The sequence below is a fragment of the Panthera onca genome, chromosome D1, assembly GCF_046562875.1.
Source record: "Panthera onca isolate mPanOnc1 chromosome D1, mPanOnc1 haplotype 2, whole genome shotgun sequence".
Taxonomy (NCBI): Eukaryota; Metazoa; Chordata; class Mammalia; order Carnivora; family Felidae; genus Panthera; species Panthera onca.
Window position 1 is genome coordinate 91399902 of NC_138348.1, and position 27666 is coordinate 91427567.

The 27666-nt window shown below is 46.2% G+C and overlaps 1 protein-coding gene across 6 annotated transcripts in view; it reads left to right on the forward strand.

Moving 5' to 3' along the window:
* Window positions 1–27666, forward strand: part of KIRREL3 (kirre like nephrin family adhesion molecule 3) — a 551192-nt gene that overhangs the window by 33049 nt on the left and 490477 nt on the right. Inside the window, exon 1 of one of the 6 annotated variants that reach the window (XM_060605202.3) lies at window positions 21303–21671. The exons of the other annotated variants lie outside the window; for them this stretch is intronic. The gene's annotated coding sequence lies outside the window, so the exon portion shown is untranslated. Of the gene's footprint in view, window positions 1–21302; window positions 21672–27666 lie in introns of those variants that run through there. 6 annotated transcript variants of the gene reach the window in all.

Sequence of the window (27666 nt, forward strand, 5' to 3'; positions counted from 1 at the left end):
CACCTGGGTCACAGAGCGCTGGTTCTCAGATGCAGCCTGAAGATGTTTCCTCCTTTCAGAAATCTATTCAAGGGGCACCCGGGGGGTCCGTTGGTTAAGTGTCAGACTTTGGCTCAGGTCCTGATCTCCCGGTTTGTGACTTCGAGCCCTACGTCAGGGTCTCTGCTGTCAGCGTGGAGCCTGCTTTGGATCCTCTGCCTCCCTCCCTCTCTGCCCCTCCCCTCCTCAAAAATAAACATTACAAAAAAAAGAAGTCTGTTCAAGGATGAGGCAGTTTTTCTGTATCTGATAAGACTGCCGAGAACACAACTAATTGTCGCCTTTTAGAGCTAAAGGGAGCTCAGAGATCATCCAGTCACACCCCTCTTTTTACAGAATGAGGAACCGAGTCCCAGAGAAGTGCATCTCCTTTCCTGGAGTCACACAGCAAGCTTGCTGGCAGGCCTGTGGCTGGCAGTTTCATTTTCCACCCTGCCCCATTTCTATCGCAAAGTCCTAGTGTGCCCAATTCCTGATTCGTGGGCTCCCGAGAGCCTTCTCCTAGGATAAAGTAAGCAAAAGGGTGCTGTTTTATAAATGGGCTAAATAAATAAATATGGCAGCTTACCACCTTCGAGCAGCTTTCTTCGGGAGAAGCTTAGCGCGTTTAATAGGGTGCTTGTAAACAGGAGCAATTTGAATACTTTCTCCGGCACACTGTTAACATTTATACGTGCCCCATTTCATCTGTAATCTGCTTTTACAAGGCACTGGTGAGCCTTTGATGGCAACAATGAATGACCCAGACGGCTTCTTCCCAAATGTTCACACCGAGCTGAAAATTTGGGAGAATCGAAGGTATTCATCTCCCTAAAAAATCCAAACACATCCACTGAAATCGCTCTCCTCCATCCAGATACATTAACTTCTTCTTCTTGTTTCCTTTCTTCCTTTTGCATTTGGCCATTACCATGTTCTGGTTATTGCCCACATCTGGAGCACGGCAGCTGTCCTGTAATGTGCAAGCTGCGGTATGTAATTTGGAGAACTTGAATACAAATATCTGTTAATTAAAAAAAAATACAGAGCCATGTTTGTCAGCTTGTAATTATGTAAAGAAGAACACCAACTCCCAAACTAATTTAAAAAGCAAAATGAAAATAACTTTACCAGCGGCTTTATAAAATCCAGCAACTCTGCATTTAGCTATTAACTTTCTTCCGAGTATCCCAAAGTCCTTTGCAAACGTCTGCGAAGTTTCTCTGGGGAAAGCAGGTGGGCCCGACAGGGCAGGCAGGAGAGCAGGACTGGGCCGAAGGTTGGGTCACTGGATTCTGCCATTTGCCCCCTTATGGTAAGTCTAGGGTGGGGCTTCTCACCCCCGGCACGGTTGACGTCGAGACTGGGTGATTTTTGGTTGTGACGGACTGTCTTGTGCGTTGGGAAATGCTTAGCGACACCTTTGGCCTCTACTCACATGACGCCAGCGGCCAGTGGATGCCCTCCTCCCCACTTGTGACAGACAAAAATGTCTCCAGGCATTAACAGGTCCCTGGGGAAGGAGGGGGTATCACCCCCAGTTGAGAACCACTGCCAGTTTCATTTGCTATGGAATGAAGGAAGGATCCCAGGCCTCGGCCCTGGAAAACCTGGGTTTAAGTGGCCGCATCCTCGTTCTAATGACATGACCCTGACCGACCGAATCCCCTGGCTTTTCTGTCCACCTGCTTCCTCGTCTCCGAGGCAGGCGGTGGCAAAGATCAAATGAGATGTGGAAGATGTTCAAATCTAAAAAAACGTCGTCACGAAGGTAAGTTTTGTCATCACTATCATTGCAGGGTGGCTCCTGACGTGAAACTTTGGAGGGATTGGCCCCGAGGGAAACCACATCCTGTTAGGACACAGACCTCGTTAGTACAGAGCCCTCCACACTCAGGGCTTGAGGGGCAGGTAGAACTTTCCATGTTCTTTGCAGACCTCTGTGGGCATGGCGAAGGAGCACTGAGGGAAATAAAATTGCCGAAGAACAACTCATACCAATGGACTCATTTTACGTACACAGGACGGGGTGCTGAATGAGGGGCCTCAGTCTCCTTCCTATACCGGCTCTTCTCCCCAGAACAGGTCAAGAGGTGTTTGAGTTATTCAGGCCGCGCTGGGCTCGTGTAAACACTAGGTTTCGGGTCGGAGAGAGCTTCAGGATCTTTTCGAATGGTCTTTTAAAAGTAAATTGTCCGCTGTCTGGGCTGATGGAGGGCAGGTGGATGGGTGAAGTGGCCTCTTGGTGGGCCCTTCTAGCTCAAGAATTCCAGGATTCTGGGTTTAGGGTCAGGTGTTCTGGAATCTGGACACTCCCTTATTTCATCGGCAGATTCCTGTGAAAGCAGTAATAACAGCAGCTGCCACTCACTGAGGATTGCTCTATGCCAGGAAGCGTGCCAAGTGTTTCTGGCTTATTTTTAAGTTTATTTGTCTATCTATCTATCTATCTATCTATCTATCTGAGACAGCATGAGCGGGGGAGGGGCAGAGAGAGAGAGGGAGAGAGAATCCCAAGCAGGCTCCACGCCATCAGCACAGAGCCCGATGCAGGGCTCGACCTCACAAACCGTGAGATCATGACGCGAGCAGAAATCAAGACCGAGCCACCAGGGTGCGTTTTTGGTTTATTGTCTCATTTAATCTTCCAGACAGTTCTGTAGAGTAGGTATTATTCCCGTTTCACAAATGGGAAAGCTAAGGTGTTTACATGGGAGGTCCCCGGTCTCAGGGGGGTTAAGTGCTGTTTGCCAGAGCAAGTTTGTGAGTATCTCATCGGAGCTCATGGCGAGAAGGGCCTGTGGCGTAACTCTGGACCCCACGCCCACGAGCACCAGGGGAAGGAGCCCGGTAGCGTGCCCCAGAGGAGGCTCACTGAGCTGCCACTTGTGGACGGAACCAGCATTCCCCGGGGGGCCCCTGGGTCTCCTCTGCTGAAGGCTCCCCAGCCCCTCGGCCTCAAGTTTGAAGGCCAGGCGGTATGTGTGAGTTTAGCAGGATGCTGTGATGTTAAAAATAAAAAATAAAATAAAGACAGGAGGGAGAAGCTGACAGCTTGACTGGAGCACACACAATCAATACACCCAAGATAACAATTTCTGCAGAACGGTGCCTTGCTTATCCAGACCCCCAGGAGACGCATGCTTCTCTGACAATCGGCAGAAATTCTGACTGGCTGCAGATCTTTTCATCTCCTGCCTGCTCTTGCCGGCTTTTTCATTTTTACATTATTAAATATTAAACCCTGTAAACAGTTTCGTTTGCCTGCACTATACTGTCAGTCACATTACCCTTTTGTAACAGTATCAAATCATATTGGTATCACTTACTTCCCCGAGTAATTCCCAAATCCTGTCGCAGGATAAAACAATGATGTGCCTTAACTGCTGGGGGTCAGGACTCCTAAATTCTTTTTGTTTTTTTTCAGACCCTGGCATCAGCTAACCATTTATACCTCTTCAAGTCAAATTGGTTCCTTTCCAAGTGAGTGGAAGGGGCATGCTATTCAGACCCCACTCTTTCCCTCCAACAGATTTAAAGATGATTGAAATAACTGAAAATTCAACATTCTGGAAGTTGAGCCCCATCAACTCAAGTAGCTGTCTGTGGATTACACAGAGCACCTCATCAAGGCTACTGTCTTGATACCCAGAGCGTGTCACATGCTGTCACTTCTCTGTCACTTCATTTCATTTCATGTCACTTCCTTGGCTCTGGAATTACTCATTATTTCCCTGTGTTAAATATCCAGAGAAAAACATAATGAGGCCGACGTGATGCATGGGGAAATACTACATTCCAGAGTCAAAAGGAAAGAAGATTGTTGGGTTGGCTTATGTTTTGGATTATCCAAGTCTCTGCCCTCTCCAAAGGTAATCAAAACTTCGTAATATTTAAAATTCCATTTTGAGGCAATACAAAAGAAAAGATAATTGGATCCATGTGTTCAAATGTCAGTTACTTACATGTTAGTGTTTCTCGGTACCAGCATCCTAGGACTCTACTGTGAAAGTCAAGAAAGTCTTGAGAATTGGAATCGGATGATAACTGTTGCACAAACAGAAGAGTAGTCCATGAATCTGTTCCCTCCCAGTGACCACCAGTGTGGTCAACTCTTCTTCAGAGTTGAGTACCCATGTTCAGAGGATAGAGCTTATGATTTTAGAGCCTAAAATCATCCCTGTAAATAAGCAGCACAGTAGATTTGAGCAAGATTTTACGTAGGGTTTTACCAGGAATTTTAATGAAGACAGTATCTTATAGACCTTTGCTAACCACCCCCCCCCCCCATAACTCCCAACCCACCCTTATCCCCAGTGTTCCCATTCTTGTGCTGTTTTTTTGGTTTTTTTTTTTTTGTTTTTTTTCTGTAGCTGGGGTGAAATTTTTTAACCTTTTCTTGGCTTCAATGATCCACCTGTTGAGTTGGGAGAACAAGGTTCTCTTGCATCTGGCAGAGGATGGTGCACTGTAATGAATGTTTGGAAAGTTCTTTGAACACGAGTGCTTAGTATTAATATTGCTTTCCAGTGCCCTAGAAAGTCTGATGAAATGGTGTCTTAATCTGTGTCACAGCTAATTCATTTTGGAACTGAATCTGCTGAATGCAGATTTCAGTTTGGGGGTCACTGGGAAGATTTATCTTTCCTTAGGGGCAAATATTGACCTCCTGAGCCTCCATTAATATTTACCTCTTGGGTCAATAAATCTCAGTGTTGACCTTGATAAAAGTCAACATTTCTGCAGAACCTCGGGGTCTTCTTCGTCTGTGATGCCTTAGTTCCAAGTCTGTCGCTTGATTCTATTCCAATAAATCCTTATTTACAGGAGTTTATAGGACCAGCTGTTGGCGTGCCCTCAGGGGTAAAGCTGTTGGGTGTATACCTGGGCACTTGTGTAGAAATGCTGAGGTGAACTTGTCAGAGTGCCTTCTAAGAGAATTCCTGATCTTGAGCTCACATTCTTCTTCTTGCAGGGAGGGATGTCCTAGGAGGGCCTACTGAACATGCGATAGGTGCAGGCCGTGTCATTCAGTATTGAATTCGTTGACTCTTTTTGCCAGGCCCTTTGCACAGAGAAAGTGCTAGCTCCCTCTCAGTTTCCACACTCGCCCACCACCTGCTGGGGGCTGAGCATACAAAACTGTGTGAGACCAGGCACTGGCGCTGAGGGAACTTTCTCCATGATGTGGACGGGGTCCGTTGAATGGCTTCTTCATTTTTCCTACAGCTCACCTCATGCAAACACTCAGACCCACACCCCTCCCACGGTGAACAAGTGTAGACCGGAGAGATGGTGCATGTGTAAATCTTTAGCTTTGGAGTCATGTGCTGACAGGACTGAGGAAGGCCATGCACTCCAGGGGCAGCCCTTCTAACCACCTCCAGACATTTTGCCAGCATCACATCTTCAGGGAATAATCAGGGAATTGGCCATGGCAGAAGCGTGAGGAACACGATTTCAAAGAGGAGGGGGCATCTGTCTGCCTTGTAGGGCCTGTGGAGGGGGTGATGTACAAGAGGGAGAAGGGCAGTCGTGAAATGCCAAATCAATAGTGCGGCTGCTACGTTCATCACGTTTTGTCTTTGGGGTTTGAATTTAATTGCTTTCCATATAGATTCAAGTAGAGAGAATGGTTCATCACAAAGTATTTTGTTCAGAAATGTTGCACAGATAAACAGATTTCTAAAATAAATGTATGTAAAACTGAAAACTCTGTCCAACATGTCCTATGATGAATGAGACTTTTTTATGCACTTCCCATTGATTTATCTGCTTTTAATGGGCCCATTGGAAAGCAGGAGTGCTTCCAAACTTTCAAGGATTGGACGTGTGTGTGTGTGTGTGTGTGTGTGTGTGTGTGTGCGCGCGCGCGCTTGTGTGTTTCTGTTTGGCAATGGATGGTAAGGGAGACGGCTAGCGGATCATTCCTATCAAAAAGGTGAACATTGAGGGGCGCCTGGGTGGCTCAGTCGGTTAAGCGGCCGACTTCAGCTCAGGTCACCATCTCGCGGTCCGTGAGTTCGAGCCCCGCGTCGGGCTCTGGGCTGATGGCTCAGAGCCTGGAGCCTGCTTCGGATTCTGTGTCTCCCTCTCTCTCTGCCCCTCCCCCGTTCATGCTCTGTCTCTCTCTGTCTCAAAAATAAATTAAAAAAAAAAAAACGTTAAAAAAAAATTTAAAAAAAAAAAAAAAAAAGGTGAACATTGGAAGGCTAGGTCCCTTCTAGACCTGTTCTTTCTTCTCCATGATTTTGCTGGTGCTATCAGTAACTCAAGCTATAAAAGCCAATTTTTTATTTCCCTAGACACTTCCAAATAGTTGAGGAAAATAGATTAAAAGGAAAGGGAACTCTGGAGTTGTTCATAAGTAGCCTCTAGTCTGGATTTTTTTCCCCCTTAATTTGCAGCTTTCCATCCTGCACTTTGCTGGGTCCTGGGTGCGCTGTCTCCATCCAGGAGCCAGCTCAGCAGTCTGGTCTCTGGACTGTTAGCAGCTGCCTGGAACCACAATTCAAATCAAATTCATCTTGATGAGTTTGATTAATTGAGCTTCAGGAGTTTTGCTCTGGGCTATTTCTTTGAATCGAAGTCTTAAGATCCCAGGCAGTGTCTGTTGGGAGAACTTTAAATATACCCTAGGGTCTCTTTAGAAAGATTGGATTTTGTCCTAGACTCCATTTCTGGAAATGGCAAAACAAAAACAAACAAACAAACAAACAAACATAACCTCTTATAGCAGAGCTTCTCTTAGCCCACAGGGGATACTTAGGATGTTAGCTACCTTGCTCTTAAGAGAACTGCTTGTTTCTGTTTTCCTCATTTCAGATTTAATCAAGGAGAATTTGCCTTTTATTTATTTCTGAAAGATAAATTAACTTCTTTTTCTGTTTCTTGTTTCCTGGGGTCATGCCAAGGTCTTATCAGATGCTCTGCCTTTCTCCCTACTTCCCATGAACTTCCAAGGGAGGTCATTCATTCATTCATTCATTCAATCATTCATTCAGACAAGAGCCATTTATTAAGTATCTGATATTTGTCAAGCACTTTTCTGGGATTAAAAACATCAATCAGGGGGCGCCTGGGTGGCTCTCTTGGTTAAGCATCCGACTTCGGTTCAGGTCATGATCTCACGGCTTGTGAGTTCGAGCCCTGCGTCGGGCTCCATGCTGACAGCTCAGAGACTGGAGCCTGCTTCATGGTCTGGGTCTCCCTCTCTCTCTGCCCCTCCCCCGTTCATGCTCTGTCTGTCTCTCTCTCTCTGTCTCTGTCAAAAATAAACATTAAAAAAAAAAAACTTAAAAAAAATCAATCAGGACTCCTGCCCAGAAAGAAGACAGAATCTAGCATAGAAGGACAGGTGTATACAAATATATGTAGTAGACACATAGACGAGATGATGAACAATGACCTAAGCAGGACTAATGGACACAGAGAGTAGAGTTGAGATATGAGAGGAGTCAAGAGGTTAAGTGTACTGCCTGAGCATTAGTTGGATTTTGGGAGTGTCAGATGGATGGCCCCAAGGTTGGGTAACAGAGTGGAAGGTGGGACAGTCCCTGAAATGGGGACCAGTGCAGGGAAGGTAGGTTTGTATAGAAAATGCTTCCATCTGTCTTTGGACAGGCTGACTGGTGGGGGGTGGGCAAGGAGACATCCAAGGCAAGAGACTAGGTTGACGACTGAATATATGATATTGGAGCTGGAGCTCAGGAAGGATCTGGACCAAAGAGAAAGGTTTGCAATTTTTTAACATATGGGTGGTGGGTGGTTGGAGCCTTGGGAGTGGGTGAGATTATCTAAGTACAGCATGTGGAATAAAGAGAAAAAATGGTAAGACAAAGCCCCAGTAAAAATCAACATTTAGGGGTCTGTTAGGGTTCTCCAAATAAACAGAATCGATCGCATTTATATATACATATATATGTGTATATACACACACGTATATATATGTATATATGCATACACATATGGATGTATATACATATATGTATATATGTATACGTATACATATACGTGTATACATATATGTGTGTACATACATATATATATATATATATATATATATATATATATATGTATGTATGGAATTAGCTCACTTGATTATGGAGACTGAAAAGTCCAACAATCTGCCATCTCTAAGATGGAGAACCAGAAGAGCCAGTTGTATAAATGTCTGTCCAAAAGCTAGCAGGATAAAATGTGGGAAGAGCCAATGTTTTGGCTGAAGTCCAAAGGCAGGAGAAAGTTGACATTCTATGCAAACAGTCAAGCAGGAAGAGTTCCCTCTTCCTCTTGGGAGGTTCAGAACTTTTTGTGGTAACCAGGCGTTCAACTGATTGGATAAGGCCCACCAACATTAGGGAGGGCAATTAGTTTTACCCGGTCTACTGATTTAAATATTAATCTCATTCAGCAGTACTCTCACAGACATTCCCAGAGAATTGGGTTTGACTAAATACTGGGCACCATGCGAACCAGTGAAATTGACACATAAAATTAACCATCACAAGGGGCATGCAGAGGAGAAGGAAGGGGAAGAGACAGAGAAGGTAAAAGAAATGGAGGAAATGCCCTCTTTTTATGAGTAATCCCACAACTACCTTAATTGCCTTTTTCTAGGGAGGTTTGGGGCTGGCAGGTCTCAGGCTCCTGCAGGTGGGTCCCTCTTCTGCCTCATCACTTGGTGGTGGGGGAGGGGTTCCCTGAACCAGATGGTGGGAGCTGTGCTCACGTGAAGGAGATTCTTACAGACTTTTAACCGGTGTTTAAAGGAGGATATTTCCGTGGAGAAGCAGTCCATGTAAACTTCACTTAGGATCTGGCCACCTCTGAAGACATCCCCGTGTTTTCCACGTTCTGCCTTTGTGCTTGATCACTGGTCATGATCACACGTTCATACTCACACTCCCAAAAGTCCTTTTATGTTGTTTCTTAAAACTCAGAAACACAACTGGTAGAAACTAGGGTAAGGGAACACTTGTGAAGTACCAGGCACTGTGTCCGACATACATCATCTCCTTCACCTCTTCCAGACATTCTTTGAAATAGCCCCAGGCACCTGGGTGGCTCAGTTGGTTAAGCATCCAACTCTTGATTTCAGCTCAGGGCGTGGTCTCACGGTTCATGACTTCCAGCCCGGCGTCGGGCTCCACGTTGATGGTGTGGAGACTGCTTGAGATTCTCTCTGTCTCTCTCTCTTTCCGTCCCGTGCATTCTCTCTCTCTCTCTCTTTCTCTCTCCCGAATAAACTTTAACAACAAAAAAGGCTACTTTGAAATAGTCCAGCAAACCTAACACTCAGTCCACTTCAGATCATAAGAAGCCCTAAGGCTTTAGAGACAACAGAGACCTCGCTTCATTGTGCTTTGTAAGCTGCAAAGTAGCACACAGTTGAACCATATTATCACTGAGTGACACAGCAGCCTTTGACACAGAAGGCACCCTGCCCGCTTTAGAGAAGAGGAAACAAAAGTTCCTTGAGACCGGTTTGCTAGTGAGTGATGAAGCTGCCACCAGATCCAGGTCTGGAGACATCTAGGTCTGTTGACACAGCCTGGCCCTTCAGGTGACCCTGTGGTCCTTCAGATTGCCTACGTAGGAAGAGGCCAGGGCGTGGCCTCGTATCTCTCTTTTCTGCCCAGGCAGAAGTCAGCACTGACTCAGCAGGCAGCCTGAGACTTGCAACAGAGCCAACCTCGCCTCTCGCTTCTTAGAAACTTCTCCCATCGGAGAACTCACTAGACTGCCGTGGTCCCACCTTCCTCTGCAGCCTGTGCTCTTTCTCAGACTCCAAAACTGCAGATCTGGCTGTCCTAGAGGCTCTATCCCCAGATGGGCTGAACATCGGGTAAGGTAGGTCTGAGCTCTCACCTTCCCCTGGAAACCTTTGGAAAGCTTTTGCAATAAAATAAAATTACATATTAATACTTGACAATTAATCTCTGACTCGGAAGAGCCGTATACACCATATGTGTAACCTCTGGACATTTCAATTTTCAATCTGCACAGTGAGATAACATCCTGAAAACGGAATGTAATCATCAATTAGCAATGTTCCTTAGGACAGACTGATCTGCAATAGTGAGCAGTTTTCAGGATCTGAGCGATGGCTGGTTTTAAGCCAGAAGAAGAGTCAGAGGAGTCAGAGGAAGAAAAGACAGATGAGTATTTGAGCCTAGTGATAAGTCACAGAAGCTGGGCTGTGGAAAGCCAGCTTCCATGAGCCCCTGGCTAGCTCTGTCCTCCTAGGGCTTAGGAATGCGTCAGTGACAGCAACCATTGGCCGGGCCACAGTGGGGTTAACTGAGGGATATCAAAGAAGCAGAACATGTGGCCCCTGCTATGAAGACTTAGAAATTGTGTTGCGGAATCCAATCATATGCACGTGGAGTGGATTAAAAACACCACTCAAAGAGGCACACGCTGGCGAGTATGAATTGATACTGGGCCTGGTGGTCAAGGACCTGTTTTCCTGCTTCTGTGTCACCAAGGATGACAACTAGAATCTCCGAGCAGCTGTTGTAACAAGTGCTTGTAGATCCGTGGTGAGAAGTCATCAGGCCAGAACAGTGCATTGTGTTTTCTTATTATATTTAATGGAAAATTGAAGCGCTCGGATATTTCCAAAGTGTAATTTGTTCTGATGGGTAGGCCGACAGTGAATTGGGCTGCTTCACTAGGGAAGAGGCAAAAAAAATAAATTAAACAAATTAATGACTGTGACGCATTCCGGGGGAAGGAAAATGCAGTTGACAATCCACCCCCACTACCACCCCTGACAAAAATCATCATTTTTATTGCAGTCACATCTCCTTGGGCTGCTGCTTCTTGTGGGTATTTTTAAAGAAAACTTCCCCTCTCGCCGTTTTCTTTAGCCCAGTAAGCACAGTTGCTAATTTTCTCTCATTTGGAGATTCCCCCCTGGAACCATATGCCATTAAAAAGCTTAGACACGTGGAAATGGACTGATGGAGATATGAGGAGACAGGGAGTTTCAGACGAGGAGAGACTTTGTCAGATGGAATGACTCTGACATCGGATTCGCTAACCGAAAGAGAAAGATCCTGACATGGAAGGGCGAGGAAGAGAGCCTTTCCCGGGTCTCTGGAAGGGTCCAGAAGGCATGGTGTTCCCAGGGCACAGCTCAGGGCCCGGCCTCTAGCAAGTGCCCATCGGCTGAGAGAATGAATGAAAATGAATGAACGAATGAATGAGTGAATGAATGAATGAGTGAATAGGACAGATGAGCATCTCTGAAGCAGAGAGGCAGACCGGAGCCTGGGAGACTGGTCACAATGAGAGGCAGGACTTGCGAGCAGGTTGGCATACGTGGGACTCAGACGACACAGGACACCATAGAACACAGCACGGAGGTTCTGGCGAATACCCCTGATACAATACGGACCCCTAGTTCCATGTCCCTTTTCCATAGAACTTTTTTTTTATTTCGCATATATTTGAGTAATTATTCAGGTTCGTGTTTCCAGGGTAGTGTTCAAACTATTTAAGAAACGGGAACCCTCTTGCCCTTTTGGTGGGAATGCAAACTGGTGCAGCCACTCTGCAAAACAGTGTGGAGGTTCCTCAAAAAGTTAAAAATAGACCTACCCTAGGACCCAGCAATAGCACTGCTAGGAATTTACCCAAGGGATACAGGAGTGCTGATGCATAGGGGCACTTGTACCCCAATGTTTACAGCAGCACTTTCAACAACAGCCAAATTACGGAAAGAGCCTAAATGTCCATGAACTGATGAGTGGATAAAGAAATTGTGGTTTTTATACACAATGGAATACTACGTGGCAATGAGAAAGAATGGAATATGGCCTTTTGTAGCAACGTGGATGGAACCGGAGAGTGTTATGCTAAGTGAAATAAGTCATACAGAGAAAGACAGACACCATATGTTTTCACTCTTATGTGGGTCCTGAGAAACTTAACAGAAGACCATGGGGGAGGGAAAGGAAAAAAAAAGTTAGAGAGGGAGAGAGCCAGACCATAAGAGACTCTTAAAAACAGAATAAACTGAGGGTTGATGGGGGGTGGGGGGGGGTGAGTGATGGGCAATGAGGAGGGCACCTGTTGGGATGAGCACTGGTTGTTGTATGGAAACCAATTTGACAATAAATTTCATATTTTAAAAAAAAGCATGGAGGGGGACAAAACATAAGAGACTCTTAAATATGGAGAACAAACAGAGGGTTACTGGAGGGGTTGTGGGGGAGGGGGGCGGGCTAAATGGGTAAGGGGGATTAAGGAATCTACTCCTAAAATCATTGTTGCGCTATATACTAATTTGGCTATAAATTTTAAAAAATAAAAAATTAAATTAAAAATATTAAAAAAAAACTGGTATATTGATGGCACCAACCATCCAGAGCAGATGCAATCAGTGACACAGGCAGTACAGATCCAGACCGCCATCCAGAATATAAGTCCTGAATGTTTCTCTCTCACTGGACCTAAGTTTTCTGGGGATGAGTATCATGTTGGCCTTTTCATGTGTAATTTTTTTAATGTTTATGTATTCTTGAGAGAGAGAGAGAGAGAGACAGAGTTCAAGCAGGGGAGGGGCAGAGAGAGAGGGAGACAGAGACTCTGAAGCAGGCTCCAGGATCCCAGCTGAAGGCACAGAGCCCGACATGGGGCTCGAACTCAGGAACTGTGAGATCATGACCTGAGCTGAAGTCAGATGCTTAACTGACTGAGCCACCCGGGCGCCCCTTTTACCTTTTTTTTTTTTAAGTTTATCTGTTTATTTTGAGAGAAAGAATGAGAGCAAGTATGAGCAGGGGTGGAGCAGTGAGAGAGAGAGAATGCCAAGCAGGCAGTCAGCCTGTCAGCACAGAGCCTGATGCGGGGCTCGATCTCGGGAATTGTGAGATCATGACCTGAGCCAAAATCAAGAGTCGACACTTAACCAACTGAGCCACCCAGGCACCCCTCGTGTTTGCTTTTATACTTCATATCACACCTCAGCACCTAGATCGAGCCTTTGATATAAATACAGTTCCTCAGTTTAGCCTGCTTTGCATTTAGTAGCCACTCAATAAATATTTGTGGAATGAATGAATGCATTAGGCGAGGAAGAAATGCACTGAGGGGTGGGGTGGGGATGGAATGCAGTGTAGCCTTGGAAATCCCCCTGGCCTGCTCAAACTACACAGCAACCTGCCCTCCCTCTGGGCTCCCTGGGACCACCCTAGCGCATTGGCATCCAGGATATGGGAGGGCAGAGGCGGATCCAGTTCTCTGGGCAGCCAGGGTATTTCCTGCAAAGCACTTTCCTTGACTTGTGTAAGTAAATCTGTTAATGCTCTCCTACTTCCTCCCCTTTGTTAGCGAGCCCAGTGTTATTAATTAAAAACTGCAGGCAGCTGTAAGTATCTCCAGAAGAAGGATTAAGCCAGCTTTCTGTCAATTGCTTTCAAAGTGATTGCTATTTGCTAGAGAAACGCTTTCTTCAGGGGTTAAAGCAACCTGTTTCCACTTTTCCGTCTCCTGCATTACCTCATTAGCCCGCTGGCCCCTTCCCCTAATTCATGCTTCAAGCCACTGCGGCAGGAAGACCGCAGTGATATGCCACATGCCTACAACAGTACCCCCTGGGACAGACATGGCCGTCTGGGCACTAATGCAATCAGCACAAGGCGTCACCAGTGTAATCGGTGAGCGGGTCAGTTCCCCTTCTTCCTACTGACCTCTCAGCTTCGGCTGACTTAGGGCCCCTGTGACATGTTTGTGTCAACCATGCTTAGGGCGCCGATGAGGGGAAAAGCCAGGGACATGGCTGTCTCCTACACGATGTATCTATCTCTGTTAACCCTTCTTTTTTGCACTTGTCTATGGTACTGAGCACATCGGGAGAGACCTTTCTGCCTCACGCGAGGAAGAACGTTCTGACAGAGCCAGGCTGTCTTGAGATGAAACCTACCATAGTAGGCACTCAGTAACGACTGTTAAAATGAACTGCCCATGAAATTCAACCAGATGACCTTTAATGGCCCTTCCTGGGTTGAAATATAATGTTGTGAACCAGGCTGTCTTACGGGGTTTTCACTGAGTGAGTGGAAAAGACTGTCTCCCCTCCTCCATGGACAGGCAAGGTTTTGCACTTTCTGGGCCATCTGCTCTGCCCGGCCAGTCTTAAGGGCAGAGAGGGAACGGGGCAAGGGGAGCGGGTGATAGACAGGATGGCCCCAGAAAGCCAGGGTGGAAGGAAGTATTTCTGAGCCCCCAGACAATTTGTAACCTGCACAATTCATATTATCAGCAATGAATGTTAAGTAAATCAAATTCTCCATTGAAGTAATAAACAATCAGCTATCATAGCACAAAATATGTCTGAACTCAACTCTAATGTGACTGTAAAATAAAGTGTCAAATCTCAGGCATTTTTTTTTTTTTTTTTTTGAGAGAGAGGACTGATAGGAACTTCCCAAGCTCCTTCTGTTCCTCCCTTGGGTGCGAGCAGTGGCTAAGTCTCCGCCCTCTGGGCCCTACGGCAATGACTTCAGTTACTCAGTCCCTCTGCTTTGGAAACCCTGGGAAATTACATGTGGTATGAGAGATGCTCACAGCCCCTGGTGAGAATTGAGATTCTGGGCGAACACACACACCTACTCACACACGCATGCATGCACACCCGCACATGCACACACACCCGCACACGCATGCACACACACGTGCGTGCACACGCGCCCACACATCGGGCAGACTTGCATCTCGACCCCTGTATGCCACTCAGCCGATTGTGGTGTGAGACCCAGCCTCAGCAAAGAAAGAAAGGGGGGAAGAAAAGACCTAAGTCAGGATAACATAAATAAGTCTGTGGCAGGCAGAGAAAAACCCAAACAACTAATAGCACCAGAGAAAAGTCACTGCAGAATTTATATAAAAAAAAAGCGTATCAGAAAAGCTGTTCCAGAGGCCTCGGAGAGGCAGAAATCACGAAAATTCTTTCCTGCCAGCCTGTGGCTTAAATGTGTAAGAATTACTCTTTCGTGAAAAATCGGTGACCGATTTGATTATTTTCTGTCAACAGTCAGCCCTTTTGTTTGTCGTCATACTTGGTGGATTGACAGGTCTCTCCTCCTCCCTCTCCAGTGTGTGTGTACGTGCATGCATGTGTGTGTGCGTGTGTGTGCGTGTATTTAACTCACATTGATGTCTTTGGTCTTCTTTTGCGTTATCAACATGTTTAAGTCAGAAACAGGTAAACAAAACTCCATCGGTGCTTAAACCCTTACTGTTCCTCTCTCTCCTGTCTTCATTTCAACCTTTTACAAGACAAATTTGTAGGATAAATATATAGATAGTTGTCTTAGCTGGCTTTTTTTTTTTTTTTTTTTTTTTTTTTTTTTTTTAGCATGATTTCGGTTCTTCTTTCCCTTTTCCTTTGGCCGATTGCTTCTTCCCTCGAGAGGAGTTCATTGCTACAGACTTCAATAAAGTGAAAAGGCTGTCCAGGGAACATTTGGCCAATTCCTCTGCCTCTCTGCAGGATTGATTGGACCAGGCGATTTGTGACTCCTGCCTTTCCTTCCATCACTCAGAGGCTTAGTTTTCCTTCTGGTTGCTTTGTCTCCAGTGTCTCATATGCCAGCATGATGACTGGCACAACTGTCTTGAACACTTCAAGTACAATTAGTCCTTCCGTGAGGAGGAGGAGGAGGGAGGCAAGCGTTCCTCCTGACACAAACAGTCTTCTTTTTTAGGACTGTCTACCACTTTGAGCCATTCCTAAGCAGAAGACACCCATCTTCCAGTAGCAGATACCCCCGTGCCTTCCTCGTTATGCCAACCCTCACATTGGTCAGTAAAGCATTATTGAGAGTCTGTTGTGGGTTCTGCAGAAAGTCAGATGCTCTGGGTGTCACGCTACAACTTTAAGACATGGCTTCTGCCCCTTTGAAGCTTACGTCTTAATTAGAGAAACATCCAAACATATGAAGGTCCTGATCAAATGCCTGAAGTGTGTCTACTGATGCACCCACCTCAAGTCTCTAGATTGTTAGGTCTTTTCTGTTTCTTTTATTTTATCCTACATGTTAAAAAGCGTATGTGGCTTCTCCATTCCAAGGCTATCTTTAGCACATGTCCTTTATACCTCTTGGGGTGGACAGATGATGGCCCCAGACGTGTTCACATCCTAATCCCCTGTGCCTGTGAATTTGTTACCTTACATGTCAAAAGTGACTTTGCAGATGAGATTTGGTAGAGATGCGATTTAAAATGGGGAGATTTTCCTAGATTATGTCGGTGGACTCCACGTAATCACAAGACAGGGGCAGAGTCTGAGAGGGGGAGGTGGCAACAGAAGCAGAGCTTGATGATGTGGGGCCGTGAGCCAAGGAATGCAGGAAGCCTGTACAGCTTGGAAAAAACAAGGAAATAGACTTTCCCTTGAGCTTCCAGAAGGAACCCAGCCCTGCTGATAATGTTTTGAGTTCCGACTTCCAGAACTGTAACGTAATAGATTGGTGCTGTTCTCACCTACTGAATTTGTGATCATTTTAATACAGCAGCAGTAGGAAACACACTGATTGAGCCATCCCTGGTCACCTGACCCACATTTGCGTCTTTGGTCTGTATCTTCTTTTCCGCAGGCTATGAGCGGCCAACAAATCTAGGTTATAAGTGAACAAAACTGTTTGTTTTTAAACTTTCATTGTTCCTCTACTTTCTGTCCTTTTCAACCTTTTGTAGCCAAGTTATTTTACAAACAGTCTAAGGCATTGATTCTCAGATCTGTCTATGCCCAGCATCACCTGAGAAGTTTTTCAAATAATGCACCTGCTCAGGCTGTTCCACGGATCTGCTGGATTGGGACCCCCCACCCCACATCCACTCACTGAACTGTAGCACCTACCACACCAGTAAAACAATTCGTGAGAAAGTTAATGAAGTTACTCTTCCCCACCCCCCATCTTCATAATCCCCAAATATGGCACCACATTCAGTCTGTAAACTCTAAAACTCTGCTACATCTAATGTGCTGATCACCTTATTTCTGGAGATTCTTTCTTGGCTTCCAGGTCCTCCTAATTTATCACTAATTGCCCATTTGTTTTCCTTCCTAACCTTAAAGATGAGTCCTCAGATCTGTGTATGTATGTTATCTATGTATGGATCTTTGTATCTATGTGTCTGGTTTTAGTGTTTCCATCATGAATTCCTGTCTCTCTTCTGTGGAGCTCAGCTATCCTGAGCATCACTTCCTCCCTTGTGTGGACAACTTCTAAACTTGTAGCTTCTTCTCTGACCTCTCTTCCAGCCCCAGTATCGCTTTCCCAACTGGCTGCTAGACCATTCTCTGTAATAGCTACCATTTGTTAGATGTTTTTAGTCTTCACGACAGTCCCCCAAGATCTTAGTCCTGTATTCACAGATGAGGAATCTTAGGCTCGCAGAGGTTATGCAACCAGCCAGGAGTCATAGGTCCCTGTGAACCAGATTCAAAATGTACCCTCAATATTCAACAGAATCCTCAATTCTTCTTTTGGCAAGTTTTCAAAATCTATTTACATAGGGAGCTTCCTTGGGAGGTTCTGCAGGCCCAAGTCCATTACCATTTTTCTGTTTCTTCTCAAGGCAAAGAGGGAATATATTTAAGTGTGTACATTTCAAGCGTGAGCTGTTCAAGAGAAGACACCAGCTTTTCTCAGGGTGAGGCATTCCTTATTTTTCCACTTGTTTAAAACTTACCCTTCCTTCAGTGCTCAACTGAAATGCCTCTGTGCACATGAGGTCTCCTAGACCCAGCTCACACAGAAGAAATTGCCTTTCCTTTGAACTAGGGGTTTTCAGGACAGTGACTATATAGTAAACATTTCTGTCCACACCCCTCCTAGCCCTGTGTATCTGGCAACATGCTTCTAGGGCTTTGCCAAAGAAGACTTGAATGATGAGACACTATTGGGAATGTTTTGCTCTGCCACCCGGAAACTGGTTTTTCTGAACAGGACACATATCTTTGAACTTTCTCCTACCTCTGAGTAAGTTCTCTGCCCTCATGGGGCAGGAACCCTCTCTCTAAACTAGGCTGGTCTTGGAAATTCCCTTTATTTGGAAGGATGAATTTTTCTTCCCTAAGAGGCCTCTCAGCTCAAGTTCTGCTTTATCACTTTTTCTACCAAGGAGTCTAAGTGCTCTGTGCAGATGAAACTCCTAATATCCAGCCCTAGCACCCTAGAATTCCAATGATAAATCTACACATGGTGGCTCCCCACCTCCACCCTCTTCCGTGTAATGTGAGATGTGGAAAGAGAGAAATCAGCCCATCTCGACACCAACTGGTAGAGGCATCCTCAGCAGGACCTCAGAGAAGGATAGGTCTTCCTACATGGAGGAGGAAAGTGTAAGCTTCCTTTGTAATGCATCAAGCAAGAGTAGAGACTTACAGGTAGAAATAATGAGTGACAGGAGAAAGGCGGCCACAGTGGGGAGACCACCCTGGTCGAGCTGGAGCATTTAAGGGACATGACATTATCTCAGTAAATGGCTTCAGATTCCAAAGGGTCTTAAACACCAGCCAATGGAGATTAGCCTTGACGTTAGGGGCACTGGGTATCCTTGTATATTTTAAAGCTGGAAAGTGATCTAATGCTTAGGTTTCCATAAATAAATAACCAAAAGGAAGAAGGGAAGAGTGGCCAAATGTCTTAAATTCCTCTTGGGCCTATTGCCTGATTTATCTTGGACCCCAAACACACAGACATGTGCAGATTTTCTTGGATTATTTATTTTGGTTTTAACGTACACAGTGGAGAACTCGATGTGAGCTTGGCTGGATGCTTCAGAGAAAAGGGCTGTGTTGTGTATGCATCTGTTGTTGCAACTGGTGCAGGCCATCTGTGGGTGGTTCCTGCCATTCTTAGCAGCCCTCCTTCTCTCTTGGAGAATGAAGGCTCCTACACTGAGTCATTTGGTGGCCGCTGAATTTTATTTTAGGAATGTGTCCTAAATACTGCAGGCTGCCCACTCACTATGCCGAAGAGAATGCCCTTTGAGAAGAGGATTCCTATTTGTCTAACAACAGCTTGCTGCTGGGGTGATCTCTCTCTTTTGTCACAGGCTGAATGGGGAAATGCTCAGCCTTTGATCTCTAAGGCTGAGAGCGTCCAGGGAGGAAGCTGAGCAGCCCGCTATGGTTTGAGTCTGAAACACATCTTTATGTTGCTTCACACGACGTTGCCTGTGGATCACTATCTCGGTGTTCTAGAAGAATTGGAATCATAAAGTTTAACAACTGGAGGGGACCCCAGAGTCCAGCTGCCTACAGATCACCTGAATGTCCTTTACAATAGTTCCAATTAGGGGTCATTCTGCTGCGTCTTGCTGGCTTCTTGTGCCAGAAGACTCACTACCTTGAAAAGATTTCTAATCCAGGGTAGCCAGTAGCCTCATACAATACCCTGTTTATGTAAGCCTTTCTAGAGAGATTGAGTTAGATGTTTTAAAAGCTCACCAAAAATCATACCTGCAGAGCCTACAAATTCATATCGAGGAATGTGGCTAAGGAACTAAATGAATGAATGAATCAAAATGTAATATTCCTTTCCATGGCCAGTAGTCAGGAGATAAAGTGAATTAAAAACCGTGTTGTAGAATAATAAGTGTTAATATGAAGAGGCAGTAGTAGCTGTCATTTTAAGCACTTGTCCTACGTCTTTTCTGAGAGCTTTCCATGTACTATTTTATTTATTATTCATTCATCATGTGTCATGATATATGTGTGTGTGTGTGTGTGTGTGTGTGTGTGTGTGTGTGTGTGTGTGTTGAAGGCTGGGAGGGTCAGGGATTCTGTGAACACTTTAGAGTTTTTTGAGGATGAGCTAATGGTGTCTTCCATCTCCTGTCTCCTACACTGGCTTCTGAATTGCTATCCCCGCCCCAGCCGTCTGCTTTCCTGAGGCTCCACGAAACATTTCCCCACTTTGCCTATCCTATGGTTGGTTGGGGTCAGTCGCTTTTTCACTTCCATCAAGACAAGGCAGGCTCCCTGAGGAGGTAGGCTTTTTAGGAAGACTTAAAGGGGGTGAGGGACTATCATTAGGTAAAGCCCTGAAGAAAGGTCCTGAATGATGGATCTTCTAAATGCATATTAATGCTTAATTGTTTCTGACGTTCTTTGGAGAGCCTGAGCCTCTCCTAATTTTCTTGATCTCTCAACCCTGAGGAAGAGCTGTACTATCTGTCACACTGGACCAGGAACTTGACTTCCTGCATGGCAGTTCTAGAACGATTCCACTGTCTTCCTAGCTATGAGCATAGGATGTGACAGTCCTGGACCTTAGTGAATATCACAATGGTTACAAGAGTCTCTGGGTCCCTCCCCCTGGGCTCTCGATCTCACTGAGATCCTTCTGTAGGGGGGCCCAGATGCATCCAGAGTTTTTCTCATGCTGTGTTTGAAACTTGACCATTTTTTTAATGATAAAGAATAATTTCAATAATGTAGAGTTGGTTTCTTATTAAATCAAAGGAGAAAGATTATCAAGCGTGGTAGGTATTGTACTTTAAGTTGATTACAAAAAGCTTTATTGAGGGTTAACCACTAGGCAATGGATAGAAAATCAATTACACGGTAGTTAAACATCCAATAATATGTGTTGTAATGAACAATTCATATTTAACACCTCTTATGAAATAATGAGCTGTGTTGGAGTTTTGGGGTAGCCAAGCAGCAGTTGGGATATGAGAGTAAAATCTTGAGGAGGCTGACACCATGTTTTTTCAAGTAGCATCTCACGGCATCATGGTTATATGAGGGCTGGTTCACTTCCCATTCCGGTATCATGCCTCCTGATAGCTGACATGACCACACAGCTTCTAAGAGTCACCAGTCTAGACTGAGACCCAAGACCGCACTGACGTCAGATTGGTATGAAAGAGCAAGTCGTTAAGTCACTAAGATGATGCTGTGCATCATGAAATTAACATTTCCAGATTTCCTTAGGTAATGTGGACAGCCAGAGGGTCCTTTTCTCATCCTATCCCAGTCTATAGAGACCCATCTCTTCACCGTCTGCCATATTGTCTCCCACGTGATACATGAGAGCCTGACTCAGGACTCTTTATATTTAAATGGTATTTGCATGTAGTGTGTTCATGAATAACTCAATTCAGTTGCTATTCATGCTTTTCCTTTTTCACCACACCGCCCAATCAAATGTGATTTCAAGATAGGAAGGGGCCATCCAGTCTCAAAACCTGCCAAGCCACCCACATTTCTGGCTTCACTGAAGGTTGTTCTGTAATTCCCTGTGTCTCCTTCTGCTCCGGGTTCTATAATATGAAGCTAGTATTTTCAAAGGAGTTCACAGTTTGTGCCTCCAGAATCAGACCATGGTAGAGTCCTTCAGTTTAGCCAATTCACAGATATTTTGCAGAGTTACAGGAGAGGTGAAGGAGAAAGCAAAGAGTGGAAGACAAGAAGAAAATAGCAGCGTTCAGGTGGCAATTGGAAATGAGAACCGGTGAAGCGGAGAGAATACAAAGCGGCTATTTCATGGGTAGAAGATCGCGATGGGGAAGGTTCACTCATGAGTAGGAGAAGCTGAGTGAGGAAAGGACAATAGGAGGGAGTAAGCTATTGGCTCAGAAAACACTGGCTTTGGCTGGCATTGTGAAGATCATAAAACCAACCTGAGGTAAGTAGGATAGTTAGCATTTGGGAGCTTAGGCTCTAAAGCCTGGCATACTAGATTTCTGGTCCTTTCTGCCACTTGCTAGCTATGTGGTTGGGAATTTATTTAACCCCTCTGGGCCCAGCGATGCAAAATCTACGTGCTGACACCCAAGTACCTAGTATAAGGTCTGTCGTATCCTTGTCATGAATAAATATTGGACAATGTGTGTGTAATCGTATCTACCCTATATGGGCATTTTTGTGTTGCAAAAAGCCAGGTAGGACATTTCATGTATTGCCTGGTACATATAATATAATTATGAGCACACTTATTACTGCACTTATTTTTAAAATATGCAAGCATTTGATTTTCTGTAGCCATTTGATCCTACTACGTAAACGATGTCCCTCCTGTTGCTACCACGCTGGGAACTGCTGTGAATGCTGGGGCATATTTTGTGAGCTCCCATCATAGTGGCTGGCATTAAACATGCTCCCAAGATAGGTTAAATAAGTGAGTCGCTTGTGGAATTTTAAAGTGGGAGCTCACCTTACTGAACATCTAATCTAGCCTGTAGATTTTATAGGCACAGCCTATAAATCCTTTTGGGACCAAGTAGAAATCGCTGTAGCAGCATGGCATTTTGTTAACGAGGATGCTGTGGCCCAGGGAGGCTAGGTGGTTTGGGCTGGGCAACCCAGTGTGTGATGACTAAACCAGAAGTATAGCCCAGGTCACGCAGTTCTCAGGGTGGTAGCAACCAAGCCTTCCCTTCCAGGGACAAGGGTGGCTAGCCAGTTGTAGAGCCTGGGGGCCGCCGTGGAAGATGTGACTTTCTCATTTTGCAGTCTCCAGGGGCTTCAGTGTCTTTTCGGAGGAAGAGCTACAACCTGAGGCCTGGAATCTGAGGTCGGGGTCGTCACAAGGGGGTTGAGCCCAAATTCTAGGGCTGTGGGTTCTGAGGTAGAATTCTTGACAGTTCCAAGTAAGATTCCGGACTCCACCTGAATTTCTCAAACACCAGCCCGGGATTTGAGAGCTGGAGAGGCCCTGATGTATCAGCAGTCACGATAGGTTGTGGGAAAGGCATGTGAAAAGTGATGGGAATGAGATGAAGGAGGTGTCGAGGAGCAAGAATTCCCGTCCCCTTGAAGGTCCTTGTAGCTGGATTAGGAATCAGATTGACACGAGACAGAATAACAGGAGAAAACCAAATTTTACAGGTGTGTATAATGGGACATCCACATAGACAAGGAAATTCCAAAGACCATCAGGCAGCATGGAGTATATATGTCATCCTGAAACTAAGGGGAAGGGGTAAGAGTCTGGGAGTCCAGAGGAAAGGAGTGTACTTCATGGGACCATAAGAGGAACAGACGTTTGGTAATTAGATGTTTGCCCTGCCATACAGATGGGCCACTCCGAGAAAAACTGATCTGTTAATAACCCTTATTCTGGGGAAGACCCCCAATTTGGATTCTTCTGTGTGGTTAAGGGTGGGAGAAAAGTTTCTCTTCAGCCCTCAGGGACTCAATTGCCTTCAGCTCAAAATAATCCACATGCTAACGTGGCACTTTCTGGGTTGGGGGGCTTTCCTGAACACCATCAGAATCAGGGCATTTGTTGGGGGGGGGGGGGAGTGGAAGTTCTGCTCCTTAGGCCATCCTTACTGTTTACGGCTGGTGTGCTGGTTAATCCGAGGGGATTTGCATAGATGCAGGGACCAGGGAAGAGAAGATTTGGGGACCCTGGGGGACAGCAGAGCAAGAAGTGGGAAGGGTGTGTGAGGGCCTGCATCCAAGAAGCTTCCAGTCTCATGGCCCCTTCCATCCTGGTTTGCTATAACCCCTTTCCCTTGGGGCTTGAATCCAGGGAACTCTTAGGGAAAGACCTGACACATGGCAAGTACTCAATAGGTATTTGATGAATGAATGAATGAATCCATGAAAGTAAAGAATTTTAGAGCTAAAAGGGACTGTAATGGGCCTCAAGTGATGGCTATAACCAACACCATTCAATTATTAATTCCACTAAAGCAACTCTCAAAGCACTAACAGAAGCTTGAAAACGGAGAATTTATAATCACCAACATGCTTGCTGTCACAGTCATGATGGTGGCCTGCTTGGGACCTGTCCCCCTCTTCTGCAGCTGCCTCAGGGAGATGAGAAGGCTTCCGTGTAGGAGCCCAGTGCAGCAGGGGGAACATCTGTGGTGAGTCTAATGAGGCTATTAGGGTGGAGGTAGGTTAGCAGCTTCCCCTGAAGGCACCAGGGGAGACCTGAGATCTGTTTCCCCACCGCCTGGGGGAACATATCTAAAGACTGGCTAAATTGCAGGTGCAGACTGAAAAGATACTGAACAGCCCCAGGCCACATTCTTCTAGGGACCTTGTGGAGACGTGGTGGGGGCGGTTTGGGGGGCGGGGCGCGGGGAATGACTTCTTTCAAAAGGCCTGGATGGGCTGGCTGGAAGGAGGTGAAGAAAGGAGCAGAAATGGTTCTGCGAACCCTCCAGGGAGCGAGCGGAGGTATTCTCCCGCCGCCCCCGACACAGCCCGTCATGTCGCACTTGGGGGCTGAATGTCGCTGATAGGTAGCAGAGTAGCTGCTGACGCCGGGGAAGTCTGAGTGGTGGGTCTTGTCGTTACAGAAATCACACCGGACAGCAGCGAGGTAGGGGTGGGGACGGCAGAGAACAGGGCCCTGAGAATCTTCGAACGTGTCAAAGCAGTTTTGTCACCGTGAAGGCAAACCCAAAGTGAAGCGTAATGGAGAACTCGAGGCAGATAGAGTCTGTCAGTGAGATTTAATTTGTTTCAGAACTGAGAGAGTTGCGAGATCCCCCGTTCTTGATTGGAGTGGACAGCGGAGAGGTGGGAGCGCACAGGGCTGGAGCTACTCATTCCAGATAGGACTCCGGTAAACCAATCAGATAAATCTCTTCATTAGGGTCTTGAGTAAAAGGCAAGTGGAAAGAGGGCAGAGCGCAGCCTGTAGATTAAATTTGGTCAGAGCCAATATCTGACAATCCCCCATGCTGTTATCCAAATGAAAGCTAATGCAACTATGAATTAGCAGCCCCAGGAGCAATGGAGGAGGGAATTCAGTTCTCTCCAACTCTGCTCCAGTCTAGACTGAAGGAGGAACCACGGGAGGCTGGCGTCGCTCGCTCCAGGCATGCAGGTGTTGACTGGGGGGTGGTGGGGCACAAGGTGCCCCACTTGGGCTTCCCCACTCAAGGCTCAGAGTGTGGGCCTCAGTCATGTCTTCGGTCTGCTCAGCCAGCTCCGAGAAGGCCCAGGGTGAGCCCTACGTCTTCCAGACGGTTTCAGCTGCAAAGGAGCCTCATCCCCTCTGAGGAAATTTCACCTTGCCTTCCTCCTGCCAGCCTTGAGCATGACTCTTTTCTTCACAGTGAGCCCTGGACAGAGTTCCCCGGCTGGCCCTTGATATTTCTAAATCCAGAAGCCCCCCAGATGGTAGCTACGCTTGTCGTGAGCCCAGTCTGACATAGAGGATTGTCCAGTCATTATGTCGCCCACCTGAAACGAATGTAGCATTGCACGTCAGCTGCACTCCATCACAACGACAAAACATAAGGAGTCCCCACCTAGCCTGAATCCAGTGATAGTGTATCACTCTCCCCTGCCAAACCCTCAGAGCAACCATTTCCCCTTTGTTTTCAACAGAACAGAATTTTAATGAAACTAAGAGCACATAGGGGACCATGGATGGCCTTCCTTCCACTTATGGAGATTGATCTTTAATGCTTCCCTTGGAGGAAATGCCTGCCCTTGACCCTTCACATCTGTCATTCTGGTCCCACTGACCCTGCAGTCGTGCCCTTTGCCCTGCCTTCCAACCCACATGGCACTTATCCTCAGATATGTATTCGATATTAATGCATTATTGTTCATTTATCTTTCGGTCTGGTGATTTAATCTCGTCCTGGGCTTATCCTTCACCCGTGTGCCATGGTATCGTGTAAATATGCTCTTACGTTCCTAATAGGCAAAGTCGGCCATGTCTAGGTAATTCTTCGGTTTGCACAATGCAATCTACAGAGGGGCCTTCTTTTGATGATGTTGGCGATAATGATACCAGATTGTATGGAGAAGGGCAGAGAAAAGCTGCAATTAGTTCCAAGAGGGAGGCGTTGAGTGGCAGAGACAGAATCTCCTCCAGCCCTCCCTGGGACGGGGTCTCGCTGTCAGCTAGCGGGTAAGAGGAGAGAAGGAATGAAGATAAATGTTTTACCGCTGTGGCTGCCCAAGGCCCGAAGCCATCTCAAAAGCCAACCCCCGAGACCCCCAAGGGAAAGGGCCAGTGGTGCAGCACTGGGGCCTATGGCCCTGATGGGAACATTTATCAGAAATCTGTGCAAATGAGAGCAGGGAAGCAGAGCTTGTCCCAAGAGACGTTGTCTGCACCGGGTGGGGGGGGGGGTGGTGGAGGGGGGATATCTTAGAATAAAATCCTTTAATGTTTCTCTCCACAGCAATATAGTCTCCTTAATATGACAAATCGGAGCTCCTGCCGTACTTTACTGCCTGCATGTTAATGAGCCGAGCCCGTGTAACAGAGCCATTTGGTGGAGGGAGTTTACAAACAACTTGGTTTTGAGATACTCAGAGAGAGAGGGAGAGAAGGAAGATGAGGTTGCACTGAGAGCCGTAGGTCTGAAGGAGGAGGCTGCCTCCCTAAAAGCCTTGGGACTCAAGGAGAGCCCCCTGGAAGAGTCTTTGCTCTTGGAGTGGCCACGCAAAGAGAGCCGGGGGAGACCTCTAAGACTGTGAGATTGCATTTCACTGAAGGACCCGATTCATTAAAATGATGTACAAAAAACTCTCCAGGGGGCGCCCAGGTGGCTTAGTGGGTTGAGCGTCCAAATTTGGCTCAGGTCATGATCTGGCGGTCTGTGGGTTCGAGCCCCGTATCGGGCTCTGTGCCGACAGCTCGGAGCCTGGAGCCTGCCTCGGATTCTGTGTCTCCCTCTCTCTGCCCCTTCCCCACTCATGCTCTGTCTCTCTCTCTGTCAAAAATAAATAAACATAAAAAAAAAAAAACACTCCAGCACGTGCCACAAGATTCCCAGGGTGAATGCAGGTCACTGTCCCCATCTGGCTGCCACTCTGTGGTGCTTGAGTGACCCTCTCCAGCTGGAAGAGCAAGGGAGAGAATGGGACCTAGGCTTTCACAGAATGGCTCAGCCTGTTTTCTGAATCCAGGGCTAGGGTAATGTCCAGATTCCTTATTACCAGGCTCGTGAGGTCACTTTTTTATCTCGACAGGGTGAAACAGTGGCCAGTGTGAGTGAGCCCTTTAGAACACCAGAGATCTTGTCATAATGACGATGATGATGGTGACTGTGATGATGATGATGGTGACAATGTCACATAACATGTACTCCGTGCTTACCAGGTGCCAGACCCGGCACTAAGGGTTTTAGATGCATGTATCATTTAACCCTTACTCAACTAAGTGCTTGATAATACTGTCATTCCATTTTTATGATGAGTAAAGTAAGGCTCGAAGAGTTCAGTATCTTGGTCACAGTTATAAATCTCCTTAGTGATGTCGCATGCAGAAGTATCAATCATTGGAAGAACATGTATGGAGCCTCCTTGAAGGATGTTGTATTACAGAATACTTGAACTAGAAGGAATCTGGACATGATCTGGCCCAACCTTTCTCACTATCCAGGTGGAAAAACCAGCAGCCTGGAAAACAGAAGTGACCTCTGCAAGGCTAGGCCACCAGAAAATGGCAAAGCTGGGGTTAAAGGCCAGATCTTCTGAATTCCAGTGCTTTGTTGCTCTCTGGCACCCTCATTGTCTTTCAGTTTGGAGAGCTGCAGGATTTTAATTTTTAGGTAATGTGTTGAGGCTGGTGGTGAATTAAGCGCACGTTGGAACTAAAACATCTAAGAATTGGGAAAGAGCCGAGGGGAAAGCTGGTGTCCATTGAGCAGCTATAGTTGCACTGAGAAAGAGACCTGGGACACCTGCCATCTTGC